We start from the raw sequence: 25,068 nt of genomic DNA, 5'->3' as shown, positions 1-25,068 counted from the left end.
CAGATACAATCGTGATGGGATCTATAAGACAGACAGAAAATATGAGCTTTCTAAAGAGTGAACCAGCTCAATCATACAAGCTGAAAGCTTAACACCAGCAGCATCCCAAACTACACATGCTCAACAAGAACAATAACAATAGTATCCATTAGAGGATGCTTCCTAGCTCTGGGCCCTTTGTTTTGATCAAGAATATTAGTCTTTTGCCACCGACAAAGATTTCTAATGCTGCAGCAGTTACTTGTATGTGCACTGTAGTTTTTTTTACAACTCTCCAGCTGCTTCAGTGACCTACTTTGGGTTTAAAATACCCTTATTAGCAACACAATAATGTTATTTGGCCTTTTTACAGCATGATTTGTCTTCAAGGCACTTTACAAGCATTAACTAATTTTCACAATGGACCTGAGATGCAGGTAATTAACCAGACCAGGTTGGAAAATGTCTAAAAAGGTAAGTGGTTCTTCCCTGTATTATCCAGCCAGTTTGGGTACTTTAGTATTTTCTCCATTTTGTAGACAGGGAAGCAGAGGCAGGGAAGTTAAGATGGAGTAAATGTCTCAATGCTATGCTCAGATCACATCTGCTCCCAAGAAACTGCATTTGTGCAATGCAGCCTTCAGAGTTGAGCACCGGGGATTGGGTGCATGCCCCACCTGGACCCTGATGCAACTGGTGCTGCTGTTGTGAGTGCACCCCTTCACATCACCTATTGCAAGGGTAGTACCACCACTGAGGCCATTCTTTTTGTTTAAAAAAAAAAACAGGAGGACTTGTGGCACCATAGAGACTAACAAATTTATTAGAGCATAAGCTTTCGTGGGCTTTTTGTTGTGATTCTGCATTAACTATTCCTGGTGATCTGATTTAATGAAATGGTCGAGAAGTTTATAAAGCAAATAAATGCCTTTTCAAAATGATGGGGGATTGAGGCTGATTTGAGAAGCTGGATCAAATCTCACTTGAAAAAATGAGAAGAATGTTCTAGTTTGGCCAAAAATTCTTTGCAAAGAAAGTAAGAGAAGTCTCTGGGGACCCAACCTGTGGGAGAGAACCTAGCCCATGCTACCCCATGCATGCCACCTGTGAAAATAACTGGTCACTACCATCCTGTAATAAAGGCATGGCCAAACATTGTTCTATACCCTTTGCTTGGCAGCAGATAACACTCTCCAAGAAACCCTTGTGAATCTGGTTCTTTTGATAAGAACATAGGAATTTCATAAAGAAGGGAGTTGTTCCCCATTCTAACTGCCTTGCTGTTATCTAAGACCAGGTAGATCACTCCGTGGTTCCCTGCACAGCAATAAGACCCTTTGCTGTTCATTCTTTTGGACCAATATATATTCAGTATGTTACCAACTCCTAATCAAGCATCAATGCTTTGGAATAAAATTGGTGCAATGGGCTGTATCTGGCCTTAATGGCTCCCTAGAGGAGGCCCTGTGGTCCTACTTCACCCCACCCCAAGAAGCAGCAATGTGGGAGGAAGATGGGTCCTCCAGACTTGCCTAAAGAAGTCTTTCTGGAGTCTGGAGCAGCCTTCTTGGAAACTACAGTGACCTGGTCCTAGAATGGGTAGCGACAGCCAATCAGAATCCAGCAGGCTCAGATAAAAGGAGTTGCAGGAGCCTATCGGGCAGGCCTGTGCTGGTCTTTGGCCAAGGGAGCCTGAGGACTAGCCTCTGGCTGCATTTGCCAGGGTTCACAGGGACCTAAGGTAAGGGTGACGATAAGGGACCAGGTGGGAAGAGGCCTAGGGAGGTGGCTGAACTGAGCAGTGCCTGGCTGCAGTTTATAGGGTCTTTGGGTTGAACACAGAGTAGAGGGCAGGCCCATGTTCCTTCACTGGCCACCGGCAAAGTGGCGTAAACTCCCGGAAGGGGGAACAAGCTTAACCTAAGCCCCAAGAAGGGGACAGGGCTCATTTGCAAGCCCGAGCAAAGGGGAGAATTTAAGGGGCTCAAAGCTGGGGCTGAAGACTCTGCTGAGGACAGACTGTTTATTTGATGGACTCTTTGCTACCCTGGAAAGTGTTTCTTGTGACCTGCCTGGGGGGTGCCACTGAAGACCCGCCACCTGAGGTTGAAAACCTGAGTGGGGGGATGTGTGTGCTAGGAGCAGGAAAAGGACTGCAGCACTGCATCCAACCACCAGGAGGTGCTCAAGAGGTGAGCAGCCCTCTTCACAATTGAGTGTAATGAAATACATGTCCTTGTATGGTTCAGAAGAATGTAAAGAAAACTGGCCAGTGTAACACAATCCTAGTCTCTACCCTTGCAATTGGAGCCACACAGCGCCCCATTGAAATTCCAGGGGTTCCATGAAGGTGCAAGGTACCAGCTGCATGTGTGTGGTTGCAGGATCAGGGCCATGATAATTAGATCATCCTTGTTGTGGACCAGTCCTGCAAAACCTCACTCAATAGATAGATCTATTAAAGTCAGCTGTATGACTCAGGTAAGCACTGCTGGATTGGGCTGTATAAGTTTAAGTATCAGGTAATCAGGACATGGAAAATAGGCCTTTATTCTTATGTAGCAGGGAAATATCTCCTCTCTGGTCTGTGCATTCTCCTGACATGCTGCCTCAGGAGGTGGTTTGACTTTGGAACAGACTCACATTTCCAGTAGTAGCTCTTCAAAATCACATTGGTCATGGTTTTGGTGCAATGAGCCAGCTTTACTTCCAAGCACACATTGGGAAAAGGTAGGGCCTAAATTCCATTTGAATTTCCTGAGTGAAGGTTAGCCTGGAAATTATGTGCTTCTTGGCTTACTGCTGCCTTGCGACTCCCTGCAGGTTGTGAAGAAAGTGACTTTAAGAAATGCACTGTACAGCATTGTATCCCATTTCAAACAGCCAGTAAGTAGGGCACTTCCCATAGGAGCACGTCCTCTACCTGAATTAGTTGCGGCTGAAAGGACAGGTCGAGCATTTTCATTTGCCTCTGCGGAGAGGCTGTAATGACCCCTTTATGATAAATGAAAATGCTCACTAAGTCTGTAAATGCTTTTGAGGGAGGCTGGTGTGTTTATCATATGAATGATTACATGCCCTTTCTGCTGTTGCTGAAGTCCTGAGGCAGCAGGGGAAAGAGGCGGACGTCAAATAGAGTAATGGGGTGCCATCTCTCCTTCCAGTGGGAGTACAGAACAGAATCGCCAATCCTAGTAGGGACAACAAATGGAGGTGTTCGGAAGGAAGTTGGTGGGTGAAGTGGTTAGCTTTGTTTTGTTAATCTTAACTGGAGATTGAGTAGGTGGACAGACAGGATGGGGAACTTTACATGGTCTTCTGGAACCTTCTAGTCGCATATGTGACTTCATAATTGTCTGCATGGCTTTTGCTGTGAATTGAAATAATTAAACTAGAATGGGAAATTACTCACCTTGTCATTCTGCTTTTTTGAGCATACCCATCATCACATGACTCCCACTGCCTCTAGCAAGAACTCCCAAAGCTTTGAAAAGATTTGAAGGATCGCTCCGATCCCTCCCCCTCTCACATCAATGACTATTAGCCGGGATGGGCAGGGATGCAAAACCAAGCTTTGAAGTGTCCCTAGCTTCTGTTTGCCAGAAGCTGGGATTGGGCGACAGGGGATGGATCACTTGATGATTCCCTGTTCTGTTCATTCCCTCTGGGGCCCCTGGCACCGGCCAATGTTGGAAGACAGGATACTGGGCTAGATGGACCATTGGTCTGACCCAATATGGCCGTTCTTATCAGCAGATGGAACGCTGCATCCAATGTGAGTGATATAATGCCCCTTCAACTCCTGACTCCTTTTTCGAGGGAAAGCGTCAACACATATTAGCAGCTCCCCAGCCTGACCCCCTGTGAAAGAACTGCAGAGAAGAATTACTACTCTGGATTTATACCCGCACACTTCAGAGCACAATATGTCCAGTTACTTTATTCCCTATGAACTTGTTGGTTTTAAAGGCCAGGGGAACTGCTTAAAAATGTTAGAAACAGCTGGCAAGCTACATAGTGCAAACCGCTCATCTTAATATCCTTGTTATCTTCTTCTACCTTCCATACCCTACACATTTGATTCACCCACCCGTTGTCTTGTCCGTAACTGAGACTGTTAACTCATTGCAGCAAGGACTATATTTTTACGTGGGTAGAGCGTCAAGTGCAGTGGCAGACTGACCCTTGATTGGGGCTTTTAATAATAATAAATTAATTGTCTCTTCTTTAAAGACACCATTTTCACAAAATTCTCACTCTCAGACAGTAGTTTAAGTGGTGTTCTATGTAATAAAAAGCCATAAAGATACACTGCACAATAATATTACTTAGATCTTATGTAGGTTTTTTTTTCATTTATAGATCTCCAAATACTTTCCAGAGGTGGGCAAGCATTATTACACCCACTTTGCAAAGAAGGAAAGTGCAGCATAGAGAGGATGAGTTGTCCAAACTCAGGCACTGAAGAAAATATAGCTCTGCGCTCAGGAAACAATCAGAAAGTCATATCTTTTTATAGTTTTAACAGAATCATAGACGATTAGGGTTGGAAGAGACCTCAGGAGGTCATCTAGTTCAATCCCCTGCTCAAAGCAGGATCAACACCAACTAAATCATCCCAGCCAGGGCTTTGTCAAGCTGGGCCTTAAAAACCTCTATGGATGGAGATTCCACCACCTCCCTAGGTAACCCACTCCAGTGCTTCACCACCCTCCTAGTGAAATAGTGTTTCCTAATATCCAGCCTAGACCTCCCCCACTGCAACTTGAGACCATTGCTCCTTGTTCTGTCATCTGCCACCACTGAGAACAGCAGAGCTCCATCCTCTTTGGAACCCCCCTGCAGGTAGTTGAAAGCAGCTATCAAATCTCCCCCTCATTCTTCTCTTCTGCAGACTAAATAAGCCCAGTCCCCTCAGCCTCTCCTTGTAAGTCACGTGCCCCAGCTTGTGTGTGTGTTTTTTGGGGGGGGGTGAGAAAACCTGGATTTGTGCTGGAAATGGCCCACCTTGATTTTCATACACATTGTAAGGAGAGTGGTCACTTTGGATAAGCTATTACCAGCAGGAGAGTGAGTTTGTGTGTGTGGTTTTTTGAAAAAAAGGGGTGGGGGTGAGAAAACCTGGATTTGTGCTGGAAATGGCCCAACTTGATTATCATACACATTGTAAGGAGAGTGATCACTTTAGATAAGCTATTACCAGCAGGAGAGTGGGGTGGGAGGAGGTATTGTTTCATGGTCTCTGTGTATATAATGTCTTCTGCAGTTTGCACAGTATGCATCCGATGAAGTGAGCTGTAGCTCACGAAAGCTTATGCTCAAATAAATTGGTTAGTCTCTAAGGTGCCACAAGTACTCCTTTTCTTTTTGCTAATCATTTTCGTTGCCCTCCCCTGGACTCTCTCCAGTTTGTCCACATCCTTTCTGTAGTGCAGAGCCCAAAACTGGATGCAATGCTCCAGATGTGGCCTCACCAGTGCCGAACAGAGGGGAATAATCACTTCCCTCGATCTGCTGGCAGTGCTCCTACTAATGCAGCCCAATATGCTGTTAGCCTTCTTGGCAACAAGGGCACACTGTTGACTCATATCCAGCTTCTCATCCACTGTAATCCCCAGGTCCTTTTCTGCAGAACTGCTGCTTAGCTAGTCGGTCCCCAGCCGGTAGCAGTGCATGGGATTCTTCCATCCTAAGTGCAGGACTCTGCGCTTGTCCTTGAACCTCAGATTTCTTTTTGCCCAATCCTACAATTTGTCTAGGTCACTCTGGATCCTATTCCTAGCCTCCAGTGTACCTACCTCTCCCCCCAAGGGATGGCTTGTGCTTCTAAATAGCATGAGACATTCACACATAGTAGATCATTTTCTGAAGCCCTGCAGTGTCTTACTAGCTGAAATCCCATATTCAAAAGTGATGTAGACAGTGATAGTAAATGGGTCTTGTGCTTCTGAGACTTAGATCCCTAAGTCACTTGGCACTCATGAATTTCGTTACCCAAGTCTCAAAAACGCAGCCCTGATTTAAAAGAAGAAAAACTTTCAAACTTAAAGATGGAGAACCAAATCTCTCGGGCAAGGGACTGACTGGGCTCCTCTACTTCTGAAGGCATGTTTTTTCAGGCTTGAGTAGTCAGCCTGAAATTGACACTTAGAGTCAGAATGCAAATAGTATTAGTCTGTAAATCTATGACTGTCGCAGATCCCCAGGGTCAGTGTGACGCCCCAACTTTGGGACAGTCTCTTGGAGGGGAACCCCTTCAATGTGCCAGCCCCCCAACTGGTCTCACTCTTCCTCCAGATGGCTTACCTGCCTCCTTAGACTGAACCTCCAGGGCTCTAGCATTCTTGCCTCACACCGTAAGCTCTTTTCAGCGAGTCCAGCTGAGATAGGCCCCTGGGAGAGACTTGTCCTCTCTTTAGGAATTAATGCACCTCACCCAGCATTTGCAATGCCACTCAAATAGCACTGTCACAACAGTCGGGTTTATTAGTGACCTGGCACACAGCACTGGAAGTCTTTAGGTTAGTACAGAGAAATGAAAGTGGAGGCATGCCCAAAGAAACAAAATGTTAGAGGGGCCTCAAAGGCCGTTAGTCTGTCCTAGGCAAAGAGCCCAAGGAAACGTTAACATCAGGCTTGGGGAGAAGGACCTCACTGAGACAAGTAGATAGCTCCAGTGGGACTGTAGTGCTAATTAAACAGAAAACGTGAAATAAGGTAGATGCTCAGCCAGTCTAGCATAAAGACCATTCACTATGTCACCAGGAAATTATCACCCACTAATGAGACCAAACACAGTGGCGGTCAGGGCAGGAGAGGACCATTATCCACATCACCTTACACACACACCCCACAGAGAGCTTATTAGTGGGGGGAAACCCCATAGAAACAGCTATCCACTTTTGGAGTGGCAACGTAAACAGGCCTAGCTAGCTGGAGAATGAACAAACTGCCGCGTGGCGACAGGTGGCTCAGGAGCACTGAGGCAGTCTCCTTGCATTGCTTGGATTTCATGTGGGTTAGACTGACAGGAGAGAGCTAATGATGCTGATGTCTAAAAGAGACAAACCTCTGGGCTAGACAATGAGGCATGGGGGCTCTCGTGTGAGCAGGCAGAGCTACTTGGAGAGGGTGGTGCAACTCTCACCTGAGGCTTGCTCACTCTGCTGCCTGTGGATCAACAGATCTCCACTGCACAATTGACAGGTGGTGTGGGTGTGGGTGTGTGTCTCTCTCTCTCTATGCCTCTTTCTTTGGAGGGGTTACCAGGTCAGGCCACTCCCCCGTCCAAGAAGGGGAGAGCTTCTGGAGATGGTAGTTGGTCTGACAGTCTGTCATTTTTCCCTGCCAGCCCTTCAAGGCATCAAACTGGGACCCTATCAGACTCCACTGCTAACATTTCCTGCTGGGATTATGAATCTGATGAGACCTTGGGCAGTTCCTGGGCAAGCTGAGGTCTGAAATTCATGCTTTATTGGGCATTATTGTATGGAACTGCCGGAAGGTATCATGCATTCCTTCCTAAGTGAGGCCGACAGTGTCTGGGGCTGGACAGCCAGTGGGGAGAGATCCAGGCTAAATAAATGAATAAACAGAGAGCAGATAGAAACACACTCCATCCTCCTGAATGGGAGAAAGGAGTGAAAAAGGAATAAGAGGAGGGAAACCTGTGCTTGCAAAACCAGTTTCTCCTTTACCCTAGGTCTCATGAGAGCCCAGCCCCCAAGAAGTTAGCTAGCTAGGGATGGAACAGACCCATTGCAACTCTTAAATAATCAACAAGTGTGTTAACGTCCAGTGGAAGACATGGTGTCATTTTAACCCCCAGGTGCACCAGTGAGGTGAAGCTAAGTCAATAGATAAACAAAAGTGCCAATTAAAATACCTCATCTTTTTCATGGTAAGTATAGCAATAATTAAACCATCTGCTTTAATAGATGTGTAATGTAGGAGGGGACCAAATACCTATTGGCAGATCTCAAGCCTTCTAGAATGTCTGAACACACAAGCATATTTGCACTTAATCGGAGCAGTATTTGAATATATAAATTAAAAACCTACAACCCTAAGTTGGAATCCATTAGCAATCATCATAGATCATTGTAAAGGCCTGAAAGCTCACATGGCACATCTTGTAGTAAGAAAAATGATGGCTGCCTAATAATACTAACTGCTTAGCAAACATAATGGAAATGAGCAGAGAGTGTTGAATGCTTAATACTGCTCCTTTGTAAGTGTTAAAGGTTGCTTAAAATAACGTGGGTAGGCAGCTGAAGGTTTGCCAGCTTCTTTGAGAAGAAGGTAAGAAGTAGGATGTTCAATTATGCATTTCGGGGTCTGTAGAATCCGGTTAAACACTTCCAGAGGATGACAGGTAACTGTTGAAAATCTACATTTAACTACTCCCCCCTGTAGGCAAGCAAAATATATAGTCACCCCAATCTTTTGCTCTGTGGAAACACGGGTTTATCGCGTTTTTTTTCTTGCTGTTTCCCATTGGAAGGCAATTCAACAGAGCTCTGGAGGAGGACAGCAGTGTTCCTCTCCTTGATTAAAAAACCCATCTAGAGCTGGCAGCAAACTAGCCTTCTATTGGCAGGGATTATTTAGCCCATCATTGTTCCCATTGCAAGTGCTGGGTTTCATGTCAGCATTTACTGCATTGTCTGGGGGCAGGAATCCTTGTGGATGTAATTTTGGAGAGAGTTTCAAACTGGTTACAATTTTCACTTGGGTGTGAGTGAAAACGCAACGCTCCCGAATGGTGGTAGATGTCAGCGCTGGAGAATGATGCCCTATAGGAGCACAACAGGTACTATATGGCACAGATAGCAGCAGCAGAAACTTCCTCACTTTGCCACCCTAGGTAGCCCAGCTCCAAGCCCAGAGACATGTTAATTTATATGACCCATTCATTCCTTGGCCTTTCTGCCCAGACTGCCAGCAACTGGTTTGTTTAGGATTTGAACCAAAGCCTACTGAAGCTGATGGAAGGATTCTCTTTGCTGTGGCAGGCATTTGTCTTGTAGCCACTTGGCCGATGGGAGTTGGGCAGAGAGAACCAAATTCATAACATCACTAAGCAACCAGCAAATTGTAACGATGGTCCATCAGCTCTAGCCTGGGCTGGATTTGCCCAGAGTTAAAAGGTTTGGGGCCAGATTTTCTGCTGCATCCCACCTTTGCTGGATGTAGCCCAGAGGGGGACCTAATTATGGTTCCCCAGTTCTGTAGCCAGCCCTGGGTGCAGGTTAGAGTGGCCTGAGGGCTGATCTGTTTTCATTTGGCTGTGGTCCCCTAGGGGACGTAGCAGCTGGGGGTTGCTCAAGAACTTCACACTTGGGTCAACCCCCTGCCTGTCCCTTCCTCACCCCGAATGGTCCTCTGTGCCAGGGACCGCAGGAAGCAAGACGTGCTGATTTTCTGAGGGCTGGAGATTCCCCAGTGCTGTGGGTTATGCCAGCTGGGGATTTGCCAATGCCAGGAGTATCCCCAGCAAGGAATATCTGCTCCCCTTGCACTACCTGAGCAATGCAAAGGGAACAAAGCAGCGCAGAGTCTTAAACATACCCTCCATTTAACTCCTTTTTAGGACTATTCCTAAACAGGTGCTGGTTGGTCACTGGTGCTAGATAAAGTACAAATAAGAGCTGAACAGAAATCAGCAGCGGTGCTGTGAAGCTGCCATTTCCTGTGCTAATTCCGGCATAGCCGTGCTTGAAAGACTGTCAGGCAGGCAGGTGACATTGCATGTTAGGAATAGCAGTGACAGGATTACTCAGCTCCAATTAATGGAGGGAGCTGCAGTGGGGGTGGGAGTTGCGTGGGTGGAGAAAGAGAAGAAAATGACAGACAGACAAAAGTCCTGAAGTTGAGACCTCTTGAGCACCCCAGGGATTTCTCCTCCTGCTACATCCCCTGGCAGATTTGCTCTAAAGTAAACCCAGTGCTGCTATTGTTACTTTCCATGACAGCCATGTTTCTCTGAGATGCCCTGTTCTTACGAGTAAAACAGCTCTCGCTATTGCAGCTCTTCCTGCTTCAGCTAGGGTTGCCTGGTCCCTTGCCTCACATGGCAGTGAGTTGCCAACAGCTACAAACCTGACTGGTTCTCTCTCCCTAGGTTCTTGTGGTTCCTCGCCTCGTCCCTGTAGAACCTGCAAAGCTCACATATGAATGGATTTATCCTCACAATATTCCTGTGAGGTAAGGAATTACTACCCCCATTTTAGAGATGGAGGACTGAGTCACAGAGAGACCAAGCACTTGCCCGGGGATACCCACAGAGGCTGTGGCAAAAAATTGAATCCAGCGCTCTTAAAGCCCAGTCCTGAGACTTAACCACAAAACCGTTCTTTCCTCTCCCATCTGACTGCTACCACCATTGATTTAGCATGTCGCACATCTGTACTGCTTCCACCGCACTTTGCTTTGGCATCATACAGTGATCCCCTAGATTGTGAGGGGTTTTGAACACTGAGAACAGAGAATGTGCTTTCCAACAGGGACTGTCACAACCAGCGTGTCTCTGCTGCCCACTCAGAAAATGTGCCAGGAGTGTTCCCTCTGCCTACTCTGGGTGGTCCTATTGAGTGCCTGGAACAAGGTGAACGTTCTTGGACTGAAATTTCTATAGCTAGTTTGTTCCCCAGATATACGACCCAAGGAGTCACTTCAGTAGCATGACAGCATATCACAGTTAATGGAGATGTCTTAAAGGCCACGGGTGGGCAGTGTTATGCCCCCCTCCCCAAAAGAATGAAAACATAAGCAGTGAAGAAAAAAGGTCTATTTCCCAAGAATCATTTTAATGAACCACTGAAAATTGACCATGTGTTTTCCCAGGAAGGAGTCTATTAGGGATGCACCTGCTGGCTGAGGATGAGGGGAAGAAAGAAAAGAAAAGGAAGAGTGCAAGAAACTGTTTATGAGCACTAGGCATAGTGGATGCAGTCACACTCCATGTGCTCCTGTAATATTGATTCCACTTTTTATAGCCTGCTGCCAGGCCCACTTGAGACAGAGTTCAAAGGAAAACTAATACCAAGAGCGGGAGCTTCAGAAGCTGAAATGCTTTTTAATGAGCGAGCCACCAAGCAACTAAAAAAAGAAATTGCCAGCTTCATTACTAAGCTTTAAACACATTTTTCTTCAGCTCTTTTCATGGCTGAAGGCAGAATCCCACAGCCCCGTGCAGCACGTGCAACCAGGGTACAGTAGCTTTTCTTAAACGCTTGCAGCCAATTGGTTTACAGAACTGTGGAAAAGAAACTGGGGCCCTGTACTAGGCTGAAGGCTGGGTCTGGGGAGGGCCAGCCCACCTCACTTGGTCTCTGGACTGGGCTTGCTGTTGCGGGGGAATCCGTGAGGCCTGTTAAAGTATGGCTCAAGTCAGCACTCAGGTGGAGCTGCAAATAGTCAATCAGCCTAGGCTCTGGGTCAGGGCTGGGCGGGAAACAAAGTCACTTGGCCTAGGCCTGCAACCAAAGTCAGTTAACTCAGGCTTTCATTCAGCTAGCGTGAGGGAGGGGGCCTGGCCCTCCCACACCACTGCATCCCGACCCAGGCTCCTAAGGGTGGCAGATGGGTCTGCCACCGTGTCAGCGGGGATCCAAGCCGCAACACACTGACTCACCCTCTGCCCCACCACCTCACTGCAGGGCAAAAGCCCCGAGCCTCACCAAGCACCCGCTGGGCCCTGGAGTTTTTATAGCATGTTAGGGAGGGGGGCTCCAGGAAATAATCTATGAGAATTTAATCCCTGATTGCACTGGTGTAACTGAGCAGAATCTGTTCTTGTGTATTTTAGTACAGTATATATTGTACCACTGTGCTTATGACTCTATGGTCTGTATGCAGTATTTTGATGTGATTGATGCTTTCCAGTAAAGAAATTAGTGCATTCTGAGAGCCAGGTTGTGAGAAGCGAGAGAGTGCACTGCCAGCCACCCATGAATCAGCTGACCAAGTGTTGTTGCACTTAATTTTGGGGTTCAGCCACCATTCATAAAGACTAGAGATTTCCAGGAAGGGATGCTGCATGGAACAACACTTAAAGGTCTTGATGTGTTCTAGTGCAGTGTTTTAATTACCAGGCTCTGATACCAGGAGTTTCTCTCCAGTTCCTAGGCTGTTTGTTGAATATGGGGGGGCTGTGTGCTGGATTGGTATGATGGATGTCCTCATTCAAATTCGGCTTTTTAATCAGTGTGTTTATAGAACATGGACTCAGAAAGAGGTCACGGCGTAAGCAGCAGTATCTTTATCAGTGTTTTATTATCATTCTTTTTCCTTGCAGTGTTTGCTTATAGTTAACTTTGATAAAGACAAAAGAATCACTGGGCCACATATGAGCCTACTTTGTAAAGTGGCTGGGCCTTGTGATAAAATATTTTAAAGGGCAAATAGGTTGAGGGCCTGATCAAAAGCCCCGTGAAAGCAATGAGTCTGTCTTTGTGTTGGCCTTTGGATCAGACTCTCCGCTCAGCTTAATTATGATTAAGAGGGTGCTGATTGCCATTGCATGGTTGAAGGGTATAAGCATTGTGGAGAGAAAGGAATGGTTTAGCCTAATGCCCAGGTATAATCAGAGAACAGGGATGAAATTGAGTCTGAATACCAGGGAAAGCATTCTGTCTGTGAAGTTGGTTTGACCAGAGGATAGACTCCCAAGGGAAGGGTTTGAAGGCCTACTGCTTGCGTCATTTAAACCCTTCCCTTGGGAGTCTATCCTCTGGTCAAACCAACGTCATTTAAACATAGCCTGGGCAAGACAAATGAGACTAGGACACTTACTGTGACCTGATAGACATTTTATCCCACTACGTTCTGTTTTTAAAGCACCTCTGTGCTGCTGACATTCTTCAATCATCTACAGAAGCCTTGGAAAAGTGTGTCTACAGTAGGACTGATCTACTGTGGGACTGCAGTCATCTTTCCTTGGGGATTGCTAGGATTGGGAAGCTGCCCCCTCCTTGGGCCCCTTTCCTCACCACAGCAAAAGCATGCCAAGGAAACTCTGATTTGAACCTTGTAGACTATCTGAGCCTGCGGTCCTACTCCTGTCAGCTTTGCACGGGGTATGCTGAAAATGGAAGTACGACAGGAAGTGATGCTCAGCTGTTGAATGCATGAAGAAACCTGGATATTTTTAATGGTTCCTTTTATTTACAGGGAAAAAATGTAATCACTGTTCACATTAAAGCAATGTTCGGTGAAAGTGAAATGAAAGGATTCCGATGGTCACCTTCCAAACTGACTCTCACATTCAGATGCCAAACCACTTCCTTTGTCACAAATTGGATCAGTTCATCACCATGTTGACTGCATCCTGCATTTACTAGTAATTGTTTATATTTATTATATTCATAAAAGTTGGAGGAAAGCATTATCAGTGTTTTGATGGCTGTGTGTATATATTTGCTCTACAGTTAGATGAAGCTGTTCCACTCCAGTTCTACCACCCTTCATTGTGGGAGTAGAAGTCATCCCAGTGGAGAATGCTAACTCATAGGCATCACTTAAGTCTTTGCTTTGAGTGCTTAAGTGGCGAATTGGCTTTGTGCTGGCGTGAATTTCACCTGTAGGTTAACGCTTCACAACATAGGTACTGTAGTTGATGTAAGAGAGGGTGGAAGAAGTAGGCTACTGCTTATTAACTGAAATTACATTTTCCTTGAAACCAATATAGCCATGCTACAGTACTCTGGTAATTTTCTCAACCTTTCACATGCTTACGACAGCTTTTATTTCCATTTGTCTTTAGTTTCAGGGATGGAGTTTTCTTACTGACAGTTGACCCTGTTTTCACCCTTCAGACAAATCTGTCACAGTTTGTTAATAGACATCGAGAGATAACAGAAGAAAAGCTGCATATTACAAAGGCATGCAGTACCCTTTATGGGCCAGCTGCTCTGCTGGTGTAATTCCACTGGTTTCAGTGGGACTGTGCCTATTTACAGTAGCTCAGGATTTGACTCTAAACTCGGTTTTCCCTTTCATGCAATCTGCTTCACAAGAAAATAGGTCTGTCAAGGATCTGATCCTTACACAGCACCCTCTTGGTGGGGTTGACAGGTTCGTCCATTCACTTGGGTCCAGTGGGGTGTGCATGACAGCATTCTGGCAGTGATGAGTTCTCAGCCCTCCAGCTTCATCCTTCTGGGTACTTCCCACCTTTTGGAGGCCCAGAGACCAAACTAACAACTCAGCAAAAGAAAATAGAGAAAGAAACATACAGATAGTCCCAGCCAGGACACTGGCCTCTTTTCCTTCCTGGACAGATCATAGTTTAACTCAAAGTCTGCTGGTTGTCCAGAAAAGTTATAGAATATGGACTCCTTTTGACACAGGAGTTGGATTATTTTTTAGGCACAGGCACAGGCTCTCCTCACTCCCAGGCCTCTTCCTGATAACTGGGAACTCAGCACTCTGCTGCCTGATGTGGAGTGTCCTCCTTTTAAAGTTCTCCATTCGTGGCATGAGCTTGTCGATGCATCAGAGTGGGACTGCTCCAGCCCAGAGCAGCGCCTTAATCCCTTCCAGGCTTACATCATGCCAAACTAAGGATGAAAATGGAGTATGTCACTTGTGCTTGAAAGGTGGAAAAAGTTAATGAAACCAAAAAACTGATGGCTAGTATGGCATTATCATGTGCAATAAAAATAGCTTAATTGAGTATAGTAATGAATAAATGAAATTAAAAAGCACTGGCCACTCAATTTTAATTACTATAATGGTCATGTCTAAAATGCAGTACGGTTTCTCAACTAAATTTCTATATTTTGCAAAGTAATAGTGCTGGAAAGCTGTTTCAAGATACAAAGACTGCTTACATAGTATATATTGATTTAAACATGGAAAGTTGTTCAAGTCCTGGCTACAAAGGAATTATATTATTTCAGAAAATACTGGCCAGGTAATTTCTTTTGATTAAGAGAAAGTGAAGTCCTCTCTCAGCTCAGGCATAGATCCAGCAAAGCACTTAAGCACATGTAAACTTTAAGCCAATGAGGAGCCCATATGAGGTCACATGGGACTTCTCCCATAGAAGTTTCTTTTCCTGCTAGATGTGGTTGACTCTCTAGTGCAGTGAGGTCTTGTGTATGACCAGTAACTCATTCATTTCATTTGTGTTTAATTTGGAAACTAAAATCCCAACAACTCTCCAAGGGCCCATTTTTTAAAATAAGCTGTGTATCCCAAGCTCAATTTAAAACATGCTTGACGTTTAATCATTGAATTTTTGTCTCTTCAGTACTTCTTTAATTGTGCTGCGTAATTGTGTGTAAAGCATGTAGAGTCATGGGAAAGATGCAGGACACAGTAAACTCATGAATAATTCTGAAAAACATGACTTTCTTCCATTGTAGGTTAATGGATCCCAGAGGGCAAGGCCTGCTTTAGAATGGAGGCCAAGGCCCCAGTCCTGTAAGCTGCTCTATATAGACTGATCCCTGTACCTGCCCCCTGAAATCTTGCAGGATCATGGCCTAACTGATACTCTAGATTCGACGGCTAATTCTGTGTCTTTCCTGGCAAGAGTAATACTTGGTAGAGAAGATAAAAAGATTAGAGCTGGCAGAAAATGGAATGTCTGTCCCATGGAAAAAACTGACAGTTTGAAATTTGTTTGAATACCAAATCAGAGTGAAATTTCAAAATTTCCTACAAAAGAGAAACAAAAACACCATTTTGATTGCAAAACTTGGAAAGCTTTCGTTTTGATAATGTCAAAAAATATGAAAGAGTACACATCATTAATTGTAATATTTATATCTGTAAGTCCAATGAAATTGGAAAGGCAAAATGAGACATTTTTACCCTATTGAAATGAAACTTCTGACACATCAAAATCATCACGTTCCCACAAAATGTTTCAATTTTGATAAAACAGTGTTTCCCCATGGAAAATAGTTCTAATTTTTTTTTGACCAGCTCTAAAAGGAAATTCATAGCCTCCTCTGAAGGTAAAGCTCTGAACTGTGTATCCAAAATTTTTGTTCTGTTCCTCATTCACTACTGAGTATGACAAAACAATTCCCAACTTAGTTAATAGACAATTATTGGGGTAACAGAGGGGCCATAGTGTTGCCGGCACCCAGTGCCAAGAGGCTGAACAACAGCTTGAGTTGGTTCGTTACCCGGTGTGCTACACCCAATAATCACAATGGGGTGGAGAAGCAGAAAAGTTTATTTGAAGCTTCAAATAGGTACAGGGAGATTTGAATCTCAAATCCTGTACACAGAGCAGGAAGTTACACAGGCTTTTATACATCCTTTTTCCCAGCATACTTATCCAATAGCAAGCTGCCCCAAGTATCCATATAGCCAGCCAATCCAGTTCCCAGCTAGTTTCCTGGTTCTTTGTATCATTTGTTAAACTATACATAAAGTTGCTTTATTCAGCATTGTTCTTCCATATCTGCACTGTGTGGCCTTGCTTAGTTTCAGGCAGTCTGACTCTGCAGCATATTGTTGCAGATTCTCAGCAGAACTGCTGTGTGTGCCTCCAGGCGGGGGGGCCAAGGACACTTGGGCCTAGTACGCAGAGCTGCTGCGAGTGCCTCCAGGCGGGAGGGGGGGCCAAGGACACCTGGGCCTAGTGCGAGGGGGCTTCATCGACAGTCGTGGTCTTCCATCCCCTCGAGTTACCTAGTGGCCGTGCCCCAGTGTCCCCAACAACTCCCCCCTTTGAGAACACTCAACAACCTTGGCTCTGAGTTTTCTCACTTGGGCTACTTATTTCTTTACAATAGGACTTTGCATAAGCACTTTGTGATAGCCCTGAAGAGAATGACTTACTAACTTTTGCAAAAGGGCCCTGACACATGATACTGCGCAGCATAATACCAGTAATACAAACAATACAGGAAAAAGAATTTTCAATAGCAGGCTAAATAAACCACCAAGCCAAGACCACAAACCCGAGCCTGAAAACAAGGTTTGCAACCAATCGTTCTCTGGGGCAGTATAGGCAACCTGTGCTCCGGCTCGGGCATGGGCCTCAGCCTGTACCACCTTTTCATAGATCTCATAACTTCTATCATGTACATATACACAACATTGGGGCCCGATGAGGGCACAAACCCTTCCTTGGGATGCCAAGAGATAGTCCAAACCCAGCCTGTTTTGGAGGGAAAACGTCCTGAGCTGCTGTACCTCTTTATTTAATGTTTTTACTGCTGACCCTAAATCAGTAACCGAGTCCTCTAACTCTAAGGCAACTTTCTCAAGTACCATTTGCAGCCTTACAGTATAGCAGCCTATGCATGCCATGGCTGGTCCAGAAACCAGTGGCGCTATTCCCAGTACAGAGCACCCTACAAGCTTCTCGGTTGTGAGGGGATTCTTCATATTGCCCTCCAATGCCTTAGTCAGTCGCCGCAGGGTCTTTTCTCGTGACTCAACAGAGGTGTCTCGGGCATTTCTAATCTTTCCTTTGGGCAGTGTGGCAGTTATGGAAAGATGAGGAACTCCATGAGCTATTTAACAGCTACCTGTCCAGTCGGCTGGCAGCACCTTGTAAGCCTTTTGGCCACATACAAAATAGTGACCCTGTAGGGCCCAGTAAGGACTGTTTCTTAAGGGGATTCCTGGGATACTTAAGGCTGCTTTTTCAAACAGTTCATATGCCCGTAGGGGGGCATCCCATCCTCCTGATTGGGTACAAGTGGGGGCATTTCTAATTGTGCTGTTCAAATTACACTCGCCATAGGGACCACTACAAACCCACCATTGGCTTGCTACATTGGAAATGTTAACTGGACGGCAAGTTACATTTCCAAACCCCTTTTTTTGTGGTAAGATTATTTGTAAGAGTTTCCCTAAAAGGGGAGGAACCATTACACCCACACTGTTGGCCTCCCCTGTTGGTCTTTATCCAATACCCATCAGCCCACTGTGTAATAACACAGGAGCTTTTTCCCACAGGACGCCCATAGTGATCAGATTGGTTTCGGGTAAAACATAACACTCCCTCAGTGAGTACTGCAACTGAATACTCCTGGTCCTGATAGGTGGCCTGCTGTAAAGAGGTCTTATTCCAGAACGGCGTGTACGTTCTTTCCTGCTCTTTGGTAGTGGCTAATTCTGCTAGGGTCAGGGGCAGCATGTCAAGGGGCATTCCCGTTTTGGGGGACAGTGGAGTTGGAGCATATACCCAACAATCAGTCTGATTTGTTAAAGTAACAACATGGTGCGCAAGCGAAACAAAGGAGTTATGCTCTCGATATGCACAGTTTGGAAATACCAATACAGAGAATAACAATGTTACCCAATTAATTATCACCAGAGTCTTCCCAACCCAGGGTCTCCAGTACCTGGGTGGGCCCATTTTAGCGTTAAGGTGCCCGCTATTTGTGTCTTTTAAACAGTAGCTTTAGCCCGAGATCATCACTAGATGAGGAGTCAGCAGGTTGGACGGTCCACTGTTCTGCTGACGAGGGGGCGGGTACTGCCTTCAGACGAGAGTGATGGATCCAGTTCTTGTGTCCCTCCATCTTTGCCGCTGTGTGGGAGACCAGCAGGACGGTATAGGGTCCTTTCCACTTTTCCTGGAGAGGCTCGTCTTTCCAGGTGCGAACAAGCACAGAGTCACCAGGCTGTAAGGAGTGGACGGGAGTGTCCAAGGGGAGAGGCTGGGAATCCTTGGTATACCTGTGAAGAGACAAGAGAACAGCAGACAGGGAACACATATACTGTGACAAAAAAACCATTACCCAACTCCCATTCCCCTGACAGAACCGGGGTGCCATTCATAGGCCATGCCCTTTTAAACATAATTTTAAAGGTACTGAGCCCTAATGTACCCTTTGGGAGAACACGGATACGGAGTAGGACGAGGGGCAAAGCATCAGGCCATCGCAGTGAGGCTTCTTGACACACTTTTGAGAGATGCCATTTGAGGGTCTGATTGGTACTCTCCACTACCCCACTGGCTTGCGGTCTCCAGGGCGTATGGAGTTTCCAGGGGATCTGTAAGGCATGTGAGATGTTTTGAATGATTTTTGACATGAAGTGTGTCCCATTGTCAGATTCCATCCACAGGGGGAGTCCAAAGCGAGGAATGATCTCCTTAACAGACTTGAGGGCCACTGTTCTGGCAGTGCAGTTATGGCATGGGAAGGCTTCTGGCCATCCGCTGAACCGATCCACTATAACAAGGAGATATTTGAACCCTTGGGTCCGGGGAAACTCAATAAAGTCTATTTGCCACACTTGTCCAGGGCCCGGAGTGAGTTCTAGGGCAGCTGGTGGCACAGGATGTCCCGGTCGGGGGTTATTCTTTTGGCAGACTAAGCAGTCCGCTTGTACCTGGGCAGCCAGGGGTCGGAGTCCGGAAGTGATAAAGTATTTTCCCATTAGTTGGATAAGTGCTTCCCTGCCAGCATGAGTGGTTTGATGTAGTTTCTGCAGCACTGGCCAGATTAGGCCCTTTGGTAAGAGGACCTTCCCTTCTGGGGAATGGAGCCATCCCTCCTTTTCCTGGAGACTGAGTTTGTCAGTTAGCTGTCTCTCCTCCCCAGAGTATTGAGGGGTTGGAAGCTCCCCTACTGATGGGATAAGGGCATGCATATGGGCGTTCTCAGTCTGAGGGGATGGCAGGGTGGCAGCATGCTTCGCCTCTCTATCTGCCCGGGCATTACCTCTGGCCACATCTTGATCCTCCCTTTGATGGGCTTTACAGTGTACCACCGCCACTTCTGAGGGAAGTTGTACGGCTTCTAGGAGCCAAAGGATTTGGGGCCCATACTTGACCTGGGGAGCCTTGGGCTTTCAGCATTCCCCTTTGCTTCCATAGGCCAGCATGAGCATGCAACACACCAAAAGCATACTTTGAATCAGTAAAAATGTTGACCCGCTTTCCTTTTGACAGTTCAAGTGCACGGGTCAGGGCTATCAGTTCGGCAAGCTGGGCAGAGGTCCCAGCAGGCAAACCTTCAGCTTCTGCAGTGTCATGGAGGGTCACAACAGCATAACCCGCCCTCCTTTGCCCATCTATTACAGTACTGCTACCATCAGTGTACCACTCATAATCTGCATTTGGGAGGGGTACATCCTTTAAATCCGGACGGCTGGAGTACTGGGCATCTATGATCTCTAAACAGTCATGTTCCTGTTCCTCTGTTTCTGGCAAGAGAGTGGCTGGGTTAAGGGAGGGGCAAGGCTGTAGGGTGACTTCAGAGTTCTCTAACAGCTTAGTCTGATACCGAGCAATCCGAGCCTGGGTGAGCCAGAGCCCTCCCTTTGCATCCAATACGGCTCGGACCATATGGGGAGTATAGATTTGCATAACCCCTCCCAATGTTAGCTTCTCGGCTTCCTCAAGCACTAGGGCAGTAGCTGCGACCGCCGGTAAACATGCCGGCCAACCCTTTGCAACCTGATCCAATTGCTTAGAAAAATAAGCCACAGGACCTCTCCATGCTCCTAACAGCTGTGTGAGCACTCCTAGGGCCACCCCCCTTTCGTTCATCTACATACAACTGAAACAGCTTAGAGAGATCCGGCAGGCCCAGAGCCGGGGCTTCCATCAATTTTCTTTTCAGGATTTTAAATGCCCTGTGAGCCTCTGGGGTCCAATAGAAGGGGTCATGATCTGCTTCTTTTACACAGTCGTACAGGGGTTTAGCCCACAGTCCAAACTCTGGGATCCATATCCTGCAAAAGCCTGCCATACCCAGAAATGCCCTGAGCCGCTTACGGTCACTTGGGGTAGGAACTTGACAGATAGCTTCCTTTCTTTCGCTTGAAAGCTGACGCTCCCCTTGCCGTATGTGAAACCCGAGGTACCGTACCTCTGGGAGGGCAATTTGAGCCTTACTCCGTGCTACCCGATATCCCCGGAGTCCAATAAAATTCAGGAGGCTCACGGTGGCTTTAAGGCAGGGGGTTTGGCCCACAGTGGCAATTAACAAATCATTTACATACTGCAGAAGGAGGGCCTCCTCATTATCTCACTCCTCTAGGTCCCTGGCCAGAGCCTGGCCAAAGAGGGTGGGGGAGTTTTTAAATCCCTGAGCCAACACTGTCCAGCAAAGTTGCTTTTTAACCCTTTTTCGGTCCTCCCACTCGAAGGAGAAGATCTCCTGTGACGGGGTGGCAACTGGGATGGTAAAGAAAGAATTTTTCAGATCAAGGACTGAAAAATGGGTATACTGTCCCCCTATAGAAGCCAATAAGGTATACGGGTTAGGGACAAGAGGGTGCAGAGTCTTAACCCATTCATTGGCTGCCCTTAGGTCCTGTACCAGCTGATACGTGCCATCAGGCTTCTGTATGGGTAGAATGGGAGTGTTCCAGGCTGACTGACATTCCCGGAGAATACCATACATTAGGAATCGATCTATAGTTTCCTGTAAACCTTTTCTGGCTTCCCTCTTGATTGGATACTGTTTTACTTGCACTGGGCCTTTCCCTGGAATGAGCTGAATAGTAATGGGGGTCTGGTGGGTGGCCTTTCCTGGAATCCCTGATGCCCACACGAGGGGGTACACCTGGTCTTCCCACAGGCTCCATTCTGGGGCTTGCATGGCTGAGGGCTCAACTGCAAGGGTCATGATCCATGCATTCTCAGGGGGTAAGGTAAGGGTTATTTCGTCCTCAGTAAAATGCAGGGTGGCACCGAGGTGACAAAGTAGATCCCGTCCCAGCAGAGGCATTGGACACTCAGGGAGGGATACCAGCTTGTGGGATATAGTCCTGTTTCCCAAAGCGCATTCCGCTGGGGCATACACTGGGCACTTGGTGTCCCTTACTGTGGCTCCCACCACAGTAAGGGAATCTGCTACTGCCAACTGAAGAGGCTGATTTATGGCAGTTTGGGCCGCTTCAGAGTCCACTAAAAAATCTATTTCTGAGCTTCCCACCCGCATCTTTACTCGGGGTTCCGGGGATAGGGTGGTCCATCTCCCCTGACACCCTTATTCCTGCTCCGCCATCGCCATCATAGGGGAACCCCCCTTTTCTTTCCTCTTTGGGCACTCATTTTTCCAGTCTCTCCTGTCAACACAGGGCACACTGGTTGCGACCCAGTCGTCTCTCCTGCGGGCCCGGACGGTCGCGTCCACGGCCCCTTCCTCCCCGGCCACTTCTCTTAGTGCCGGCCTGTACCGCTGTTACCATCAATCTCACTTGCTTTTTCTCCTTCTCTGTCTCTCTCAGACTATAAGCTCGCTTTGCAGTCTCTAAGATTTGTGCCATGGTCATGCCCATTAAATCCTCCTTTTTTTGTAACTTTCTCTTAATATCAGGGGCTGCTCTGCTCGTAAAAATTCCCTTAATAATTGACTCAGTTGCCTGATCATCGGGGTCTGCATTAGTGTTCTGTAGAATGGTGTCCCGAATACGCTGTAGAAAGGCCCCTGGGCTTTCTTTTAAATCCTGCATTACTTCATATGGCTTTGCCCAATTATTATGTCGGACAGCCAAGTGACGGAGTCCATGCAAAAGCAACTCCTTATAGGAGGTAAGGCGGGTCATATCCCTTTCATCATTTGGATCCCACCTGGGGTCTGCTCGGGGGACTTACAAGGTGTGGGTGTAGGGGCCGAAGGGGACACCGGCTCTGCCATTACAGTGGGGGTGGGGGTCTGGGGACTAACATTAGCTGCTACCGAACCAGTCGGAGTCAGATTACAGTGCTGTAAAATATCTGGTCTAGTACATAAAGTCAGAAACAAATGCACATACATATGTTCATTCCATTTACCCATTCACTGACAAAACAAAACTAATTGGAGGATCGTGTTGTAATTAATTGACCCTCCTGGTGGCCACCACTCCTGGTCCTCTAGTTGATATTGAGGCCAGTCAACTGTACAGAATCGTTTTAATTGGCTCTTAGTCATCGGATCCACACCAAATACCTTTCAGTTTGCTAGAATGCACTCTAGGGGCGTACACCGTGCCCTAACCCCTGAGCTCTGTCCCTGTCCCATACCTACAGGGTAACTCTGGGCGTCCCCAGGTTCCAACAGAGCATCAATCCGGATTTCAAAAGGTTCCTACCTTATCCAAGGGACCGGTTCTTCACCGTGGCCTGCAGTTGCTCCTCCCCCATGTGTAAGGGACCGGTTCTTCACCGCTGTCCACAACTGCTTCTCCACTATATGAGTGCGTTGCACCGTTGTGCCCTCCGGGGTCGATCAAATCGCGTCTCCTCCGAGGCCCCGGTGAACTCACCGGTGCGCACTGGGCGTCGGTTCTCGCCGCAATCCTCGACCTCCAGGAGGGGTCCGGGCAAGGCTAAATTGCAGCCTCTGGCCCACCCAGGGACGCCAAAAGCTGTTGCCGGCACCCAGTGCCTAGAGGCTGAACAACAGCTTGAGTTGGTTCGTTACCCGGTGTGCTACACCCAATAATCACAACGGGGTGGAGAAGCAGAAAAGTTTATTTGAAGCTTCAAATAGGTACAGGGAGATTTGAATCTCAAATCCTGTACACAGAGCAGGAAGTTACACAGGCTTTTATACATCCTTTTTCCCAGCATACTTATCCAATAGCAAGCTGCCCCAAGTATCCATATAGCCAGCCAATCCAGTTCCCAGCTAGTTTCCTGGTTCTTTGTATCATTTGTTAAACTATACATAAAGCTGCTTTATTCAGCATTGTTCTTCCATATCTGCACTGTGTGGCCTTGCTTAGTTTCAGGCAGTCTGACTCTGCAGCATATTGTTGCAGATTCTCAGCAGAACTGCTGTGTGTGCCTCCAGGCGGGGGGGCCAAGGACACTTGGGCCTAGTACGCAGAGCTGCTGCGAGTGCCTCCAGGCGGGAGGGGGGGCCAAGGACACCTGGGCCTAGTGCGAGGGGGCTTCATCGACACTCGTGGTCTTCCATCCCCTCGAGTTACCTAGTGGCCGTGCCCCAGTGTTCCCAACAATAGTAAAGAGAAGAGGAAGCCCCTTCCAGTCTTAATGTTGCAGTCTCAATGGACTGAATGTATATTAACGAAATTTCATAAACATTATCAGCCTCTGCTTTTTGACCTGTGGTCTATAGTGCAAGTGAGATACCTAGCATGATGTCTTTACACACACTTAAATGCAAATACTGAGGTGAACCTAAAACTTTTTAAAGGTTCAGATCAGGTTAAAAAAAGTGACCCCTTTTGCCCTGGCTCTCCTGTTACATCAAGTCCAGATCTATCTCTGAAGTCTGAGCAGCTCTGACAATTATATACATTTTACTACCATAGTGCATAATAATCAATATTTCAGTAGTGTAATTTACTTTATTGTATATCACATGGCCCTGCTTACATTTTAATATCCAACTTGTTACTGTCCAGCAATCTATTAGAGTGCGTATTGATTTTTCAGTTGTGTTGAAAAGCAATGTTGAGTTGAAACTACAGAGCTTCTTAGAATTGGCCTCTTTGCTTTTACTTCTGTGGGCATTAAGATTTGTGAGAGCAAAGGAAATAACTGCATTAGAAAACACTGAAGTAATTCATTCACAGTCTTAAATGTGAGAGACTGTACAAATTTCTCCAGATGTCCTATCAGTTATCTCAAAGTTGACTTGAGCAGACTTCTCTCTCGAGGAGGTGAGGGCAACTCAGGCTCTCTGGTAACTTATTTCTGGATCTTGCTGTGAGCTGATCGCACAGGCTGTAGTCATTAGTATGTGGGAGTCTCGTGAGGACGATAACTACAGGACAGTAGGGGCTATAAGGTGAAGTTCTTAAAAAAAAAAAACCACACACACACACACACACCCCCCACACAGCCTCAATATGGAGGCCCATAAGTGAAATGGAAGAGTTTATTTTTTATTCCCCTTTATCCACGTAGAACCTATTTTCTCTTTCTAGATTGTTTTTGTTATAAACCAACCAGTGAACAAGGAGAACCAGAGTGGGTTTGTTCAAACAGGGGACATGAAAGGGAAGGAACAAATACTGAAATAAAGGTTTTTTTGGACTAGAGCTATGCTAACAGTTTTCAAATTAGCTATCAATTCCCCCCTCCTAATGTGTGTGTGTGTATATATATATATATACACACACACACACACACACACACACACACACATTATATATATATATATATATATATATATATACACACACATACATACATATACA

The sequence above is a fragment of the Natator depressus genome, chromosome 7, assembly GCF_965152275.1.
Source record: "Natator depressus isolate rNatDep1 chromosome 7, rNatDep2.hap1, whole genome shotgun sequence".
Classification (NCBI taxonomy): domain Eukaryota; kingdom Metazoa; phylum Chordata; order Testudines; family Cheloniidae; genus Natator; species Natator depressus.
The sequence above is the reverse complement of the archived record's forward strand: the minus strand, read 5'-3'. Positions refer to the sequence as shown.